The sequence below is a fragment of the Lepidochelys olivacea genome (genome assembly GCF_965140295.1).
Source record: "Lepidochelys olivacea isolate rLepOli2 genome assembly, chromosome: 24".
Taxonomy (NCBI): Eukaryota; Metazoa; Chordata; order Testudines; family Cheloniidae; genus Lepidochelys; species Lepidochelys olivacea.
Window position 1 is genome coordinate 18,407,864 of NC_140434.1, and position 7,628 is coordinate 18,415,491.

At 52.5% G+C, this 7,628-nt stretch overlaps 1 pseudogene across 1 annotated transcript; it reads right to left on the reverse strand.

The window, feature by feature from the left end:
• Positions 1–291: 291 nt before the first annotated feature.
• Positions 292–5,145, reverse strand: LOC311512496 (phospholipase A2 inhibitor and Ly6/PLAUR domain-containing protein-like; annotated as a pseudogene). The gene is made up of 5 exons: positions 5,052–5,145; positions 3,432–3,548; positions 2,922–3,074; positions 2,586–2,729; positions 292–452 (listed from the first exon to the last, which is right to left on the reverse strand). The product of its transcript is annotated as a phospholipase A2 inhibitor and Ly6/PLAUR domain-containing protein-like (transcript).
• Positions 5,146–7,628: the final 2,483 nt, after the last annotated feature.

The window sequence follows — 7,628 nt, forward strand, 5'->3', positions numbered from 1 at the left end:
TCAGAAGGGAGTGGGGTCTGGTGGGTTACAGGGTGTGGTACTGGGAGTCAGGACTCCCGGGTTCTCTTCCTGCCAGCATCACTCGTGCACAGATAGGGGCGGGAGGCGCCCGGTAGGGGGCGGTCAGGGGACAAGGAGCAAGGGGGGTGCTTTCCCCAGAACTCGCTTTATTCAGCCAATGCACAAAAGGAACCCGCAATCCCCCCAAAGAGAACCACCAGCCGGAGGCTGCTGAAGGGAGGTGCACTGCAGCCCGGCACACAGCAGAAGGGGAGGATGCCAGGCCGGGGCTCAGGGCTCCCTGATGCCTCCACCGGCTCTGGGAGCTGCGTAGCACTTGGCCTGGCTCAGGATCTCCGGCACGCCCTGGGCGTATTTCTTCACCAACGCTCTCTTCACGCAGGCGCCAGGGGAGCCACATCCACTCGCAATCATCCTCAGTTTGATGTGACCTGGACAGGGGGAGAGACGTGATCGGGGGTTCCCAATTCCCCCCACCCCCGCGACCCTCATGAGGTCTCTCACACACTCCCCTCCCAGCAGGACTGCACCCGGCTCTGCAGGCAAACTGGGGTCTAGTGCTCAGAGCAGGGAGCCTGGAACAACATGAGAACAGAAGAGGAATGGCCCTCCTGGGTCACCCCAAAGGTCCATCTAGCCCAGTATCCTCTGGCCAATGCCAGGTGCCCCAGAGGGAATGAACAGAACAGGGAATCATCCAGTGATCCATACCCTGTCGCCCATTCCCAGCTTCTGGCAAACAGAGGCTAGGGCCACCTTCCCTGCCCATCCTGGCTAATAGCCGCAGATGGACCTGTCCTCCAACAACTTCTCTAGTTCCTGTTTGAACCCTGTTATAGTCTGCGCCTTCACAACTTTCCCCGGCAATAAGTTCCACAGGTTTCTAGTGCATTGTGTGAAGCAGTACTTCCTTTGGTTTATTTTATACCTGCTGCCTGTGGTGACCCCTCGTTCTTATTTTAGGAGGAGTAAATAACACTTCCTTATTTCCTTCCTCCACACCCTTCAACCTTCTTTAGACCTCGATCATATCCCCCCTTAGCCGTCTCTTTTCCAGGCTCAATAGTACCACTCTTATTAATCTCTCCTCATATGGCAGCCAATCCATCCCCCTCATCATTTTGGTTGGCATTTTCTGAAGCCTTTCCAATTCCAATAGATCTTTTTTGAGACAGGGCGACCACATCCGTCCGCAGTGTTCAAGCTGTGGGCGTCCCATGGATTTATATTGAGGCAACACGATCTTTGGGGTTAGATCTCTGTCCTATTCTCTGTCCCTTTATGAATGACTCCCAGCATTCTGTTTGCTTTTTTGACGGCCACTGCACATGGAGTGGATGATTTCAGAGAACTCTCCACAGTGACTCCAAGATCTTTCTTGAGTGGTAAATTTGACCCATTATTGTGTATGTCTACTTGGGATTACGTTTGCCCATGTGCATTACTTTGCATTTATCAACACTGAATTTCCTCTGCCATTTTGTTGCCCAGTCACCCAGTTCTGAGAGACCCTTTAGTACCTCTTCACAGTCTGCTTTGGACTTCACTATCTTGAGTAGCTTTGTATCTTCTGCAAATTTTGCCACCTCACTATTTACCCCTTTTTCCAGAACATTTCGGAATATGGTGAAAAGCACTGGGCCCAGTGCAGATCCCTGAGGGACTCCCACTATTTACCTCTCTCCATTCTGAAAACTGACCATTTCTTTCTACCCTTTTTTCCCTATCTTTTAACCAGTTACTGAGCCATGAGAGGATTTTATCCCATGACAGCTCACTTTGCTTAAGAGCCTTTGGTGAGGGACGCTTTTTGAAAATCTAAGTACACTATATCCATGGGATCCCCCTTGTCCACACTCTTGTTGACCCCCTCAGAGAATTCTAGTACACTGGTGAGGCGTGATTTCCCTTTACCGAAACCATGTTGATCCTTCCACAACAAATTATGTTCATCTATGTGGCTGACAGTTCTCTTCTTTCCTCTAGTTTCAATGACTTTGCCCTGTACTGAAGTCAAACTTATTGGCCTGTAGTTGCCGGGATCACCTCTGGAGCCCTTTTTCGAAACAGGCGTGTCATTAGCCATCCTCCAGCCAGTTGAGACAGAAGCTGATTTAAATGGTAGGTTACAAACCACAGTTAGTAGTTCTGTAATTTGACGTTTGAGTTCCTTCCGAACTCTTGGGTGAAACCCATCTGGTCCTGGTGACTTATTACTGTTTAATTTATCAATTTCTTGCAAAAACTCCTGTAATGACTCCTCAATCTGGGACAGTTCCTCAGATTTGTCACCAAAGCAGAATGGCTCCGGTTTGGGAATCTCCCTCCCAGCCTCAGCCGTGAAGACTGATGCAGAGAATTCATTTACTTTCTCCGCAGTGGCCTTATCCTCCTTGGGTGCTCCTTTGGCATCTCGGCAAGTAGGACTCCTGGGTTCTCTCTGCAACTCTGCCAGGGGACTGGAGTCTAGTGGGTCAGAGCAAGGGGGGCTGGGACTGAGCCAGGACACCTGGGCTCCACCTCGTACTCTGTGTTCAGACCCCGCCCGCATCTGGAGGACTTACCCAGTCTTAATTTCCCAGATTCCACAACACAATGGTCCTCGGCGCCGGTGCAGGCCAAGACATCCTTCTCGTTCCAGTTATATGGCCCCACTCTGAGGAACGACTGGCACTGCTGGCCGTTGGGGACGGAGCTCACAGTTGGCACTGAGAACAGTCAGACACACACAGTCAGCCAAGGGTGGGGAGTCACCACACATTGGGCTCAATCCCAGCTCGGGGAAGGGAGTGGGGTCTAGTGGTTAGGAATGGGGGCTTTGGGCTGGGAGCCAGGACTCCTGGGTACTCTCCAGGCAGGTATGGCCGGAGCAGGGCTCTAGGTTTGCAGCAGACACACACCTGGGATGGCCCCGGCGTTGCAGCCGTCGGTGTCACAGCAGGCGATGTTCGCCCGCACGGTGACATTGTGTGGGTAGGTCAGCGAGAAGGGGCCGGGCTCACAGTTCTTGGGCTCCAGGCACGATTTACCCGTGTAGGAGAAGGAGGATCCCTCTGTGGAAGGGAAACAGAGCATCACCTCTCAGCTCCCCAGTGGACCCCCAGCTTCTTCATCCTCCCATTTTGTTCCATCCACCCCATCCCCAACTAATCTCATCTCCCCTCCGACCGCCGATAAAATCCTCTCTCCTTCTGATCCAGGCCCCACAGTCACCCACTGCAATTCCCATCTCATCCCATCCCCCGTCTATGACATTATCATTCCAGACGGAGCAGTCCCTGCTCCTGGAGAGGAGCGGAGACTATTGGTTAGAGTAGGGGCAGGGGCTGGGAGCCAGGATTCCTGGGTTCGACCCCTGGCTTCAGGAGGACAATGGTGTCTACACTTAGTAGGAATCTTCTTTCACTCACCCAGCCTCATCTCTGCCACGACAGTGACGCAGGTCGCTTCCGAGGGGGCGCAGGGCTGCAGGGGGCCGGAGCACAATTGCTCTCTGGACGCACACACCTCGCATTGCAGAGCGCTCCCTGGAGGTTGGAAAAATCCCTTCTCAGTACAAACCCCAGCTCCCCACTCCTCCCCAGGCAGTGCCTGTGGACGAAATACCACCAGCAACCAAGAGGTGGCGCTGTGGGAGTTGTTACCACCAATGCCTCCTCACTGAACGTGTGGGCAGGCAGATCTTGGAGAAATGCCACCTGCTTTTGCAGCAGTTCTGCCCAGTTCCATTTAACTCTCTGGATGGGGAAAGGCATCTTGCTAGCTGGTCATTTGTATCTTACTCAAAACCACAGACAAGTCTGTTTGCTGCCTGAGTGTCTGTGGCTACAATACATTTTCACCTGCTGACGTGGCTATCTGGGGTGCAGCTTGTGCCTGCGAACAAACCCCAGACGTCTGTGTAGACAGAAAAACAAGAATTCGGCTGTTCTGAAGAGGGGTTTCTGCCTGGCTTTGTGGTGAACCTTTCTCACACACACACACACCCCGCCGTCACTCTCTGCTCCAGGCCTCTGCCTCTCAGAGTTACATCAGCTCAGCCACACTCGACTTCAGCCCACTTTTCATCGCTGATCCTGCCAATTCTCTTCTTCAGAATACAATTCACGCTTGTTAAGCCTTTGGATTGATGGCTGTTCGTCTCCAGCCAGCGATCCCAGGAGCATGAACTCTTTCCTCTCCAGAGCATGGGGGCCTTTAAATTCATTACGTGAGCATAAGGTAGTTTTAAGAAAGAAAGAAAGGAAGATTTTCCCACTTTGGTTTTTTTAGAGCTTTCATGTGGAAACATCAATTAAACCTCAGAACACCTTCCCCGCCCCTTCTATGCCCCTAGATGGTTGCAAAGTTATATTATCCCTATCAAAGAAATATGGAAACTGAGGTAGAAAAAAGATGTGTTCAATTCAGGGTTAAAACCAAGAAGACAGCTGAGAAGTCCTCACTCCTGACTCCCAGCCCACTCTAACCCACGAGATCCCACTCCTCTTTCAGAGCCACGGACAGAGCCCGGGAGTCCTGATTTGTAGCCATCTCTGCTCAAACTCACTACACCCCAGCCCGCTTCGACAGCTGGGGAATGAGCCCAGAAGTCCTGGCTCCCAGCCCCCCCCCTTTGCACCCCCATTCCCCTTTCAAACCCAGGGAATGAAGCCAGGAGTCCTGGCAGGAATCTCAGCACTGACAGGCAGGGGAACATTTCTAGGCAGGACGACATGTGAACGGGGGTGCTACTCCTCATCGGGATGACCCCAAGCTCGGGCGAGAGATGGAGGAGGAACGAGAAGAAGGAAGGACAGACGGACTCAGACCCGCTGGCCAGGCCCTAGCGTGGGCTGTGGGCGTCCCAGGCTCCAATCCCTGCTCTCCCCGAGTCAGCCGGGGGACGTGGCACCGGGTTTTCCTCTTGCTGGTTTTACCCACAAATTCCATCCTGACCCCAGAATCCGCCATCCACAGCGGCACGTTCCCCAAGTGAATTCCCGACCCCACCACCCGGCTCCCTGTGCCCGGGGACGGACGGGACTCACCTGTGGCCAGGAGAGCGGACAGCAGGCAGAGGGGCAGAGCCACCCACATGGTGCCTGGATGTTAGCTGCAGTGAGCAGAACAGCAAGGAAGCATCTGGCTGTGGTTTTATCCGGCAGGTTGGCAAATACCTGCCCCCTGGGGGATCGGCTGGGGCTGCCCCATGACATCCTGGTGGACCCGGAGATGGGAGATTTCACAACCCTGCATGTGACTTTGGCTGATCAGGTGATGCAATGTGTCTTGAGGCCAATTCCCTTGTGCGTTAGTGGAGATCAGTGGTTCTCAGCCAGGGGTCCGTGTACTCCAGGGTACACACAGGTCTTCAGGGGGTACATCAGCTTATCTTGATGTTTGCCTCGTTTTACAACAGGCCAGATATAAAGCACTAGTGAAGTCAGTACGAGCTAAAATTTCCTGACACAATGACTTGTTTGTGCAGCTCTATGTACTATCCACTGAACTGTAAGAACAATATTTATATCCCAGTGGAGTTATCTTATCATTACCCGGGGAAACTGAGAAAGGAAGCTATTTGTCAGTCACAATGTGGCCGTAACACTTAGGTAATAACATAAGAAAGGACGTGTCATAAATATAAAGGGAAGGGGAACCACTTTTCTGTCCCCGGTGCTATAAAATCCCCCATGGCCAGTGGCAAAACACTTTCACCTGTTGTCATAAATAGAAAGGGAAGGGTAAACTCCTTTATAATCCCTCCTCTCCAGAGGAAAAATCCTCTCACCTGTAAAGGGTTAAGAAGCTAAAGGTAACCTCGCTGGCACCTGACCAAAATGACCAATGAGGAGATAAGATGCTTTCAAAAGCTGGGAGGAGGGAGAAAAACAAAGGGTCTGTGTCTGTCTGTGTGATGCTTTTGCTGGGGACAGAACAGGAATGGACTCTTAGAATTTAGTGAGTAATCTAGCTAGGTATGTGTTAGATAATGATTTCTTTAAATGGCTGAGAAAATAGCTGTGCTGAACAGAATGGATATTCCTGTCTGTGTGTCTTTTTGTAACTTAAGGTTTTGCCTAGAGGGATTCTCTCTGTTTTGAATCTAATTCCCCTGTAAGGTATTTGCCATCCTGATTTTACAGAGGTGATTCTTTTCTACTTCTATTAAAAGTCTTCTTTTTAAGGATACTCAATGCTTTTTCATTGTTCTAAGATGCAAGGGTTTGGGTCTGTGGTCACCTATGCAAATTGGTGAGGATTTTTACCAAACCTTCCCCAGGAAGTCGCGTGCAAGGGTTGGGAGGTTTGGGAGGGAAAGACGTGTCCAAACTACGTTTCCCAGTAAACCCAGTTAAAGTTTGGTTGTAGCAGTAGAAATCTAGGGGCAAAGGACGAAATTAATTTGTACCTTGGGGAAGTTTTAACCTAAGCTGATGAAAGTAAGCTTAGGAGGTTTTCATGCAGGTCCCCACATCGGTACCCTAGAGTTCAGAGTGGGGAAGGAACCTTGACAGGTGTGTAGGGGAACGGATGGACAGGCGTGAAGGCAGATGGATGGATGGACAGACAGCCTCGTAGGGGAATGGATGGATGGGTGTGTGGGGGGAAGGGTGGACGTGTAGGAGGATGGACGGACGGAAGGATGGGTGTTGTCAGGGAGTCCCCGGGCGATGCTCTGGACCTGCTCCCTACGAAGCCAGGCAGGACTCTGGGGAAGTCTCCTCTCTGGGAGCAGCCTGTCTGCAGGACACACAGCTCGCCCGGCTTCCACCTTCCTGGGTCTGACCTCGGAGCATTCAGCCTCCTCTGCCATTCCATGCGCTTCTCACAGTGAGTCTGCCCAGGCGGGGTCCTGGGGAAGCCAGAGGGTCCTGTCCCCCAAATCCACAGTCAGACGGGACTCTCAGCCAGCCAGTAAAACAGAGATTTATTAGACAACAGGAACATGGTCTAAAACAGAGCTTGTGGGTGCAGAGAACAGGACCCCTCAGCCGGGTCCATTTTGGGGGGCAGTGAGCCAGACAACCCCATCTGCACTTCACTCCACTCCCCAGCCAGCCCCAAACTGAAACTCCCTCCAGCCCCACCTCCTCTGGGCTTTCCCCTTTCCCGGGCCAGGAGGTCACCTGATTCCTTTGTTCTCCAACCCTTTAGCTCTCACCTTGCAGGGGGGAAGGGCCCAGGCCATCAGTGGCCAGGAAACAGGGTGTCGGCCATTCTCTGTGTCCAGACCCCTGCACACACCTGCCCTCTCGGGCTCTGCAAGGATCATACATCCTTATCCCACCTAGATACTTAAGAACTGCCTAGGGGAAACTGAGGCACCCCCACACTATTCAGAGGAAACATTAAGAACGCTTCCACTTCCTCACAGGTGTGTCGGGGATGGATGGAGGGGCGGCACTGCACAGCCTTGCAAAGCACAGAGGGAAACTGAGGCACTCCATGGCATTGTAGAAATAGGAGCTCAATTCCCACTTTGTCGCATCCCTCTGTGCCCCAAACTGCTGCAGACACCGGCCTGTGCACCCTGCCCCTGCCAGCACCGATCCCAGGCACTGGCTTTAACGGCGGGAGTGAGATCAACCCAGCCAAGGCCACCTCCACAAGCCCTAGGCCTG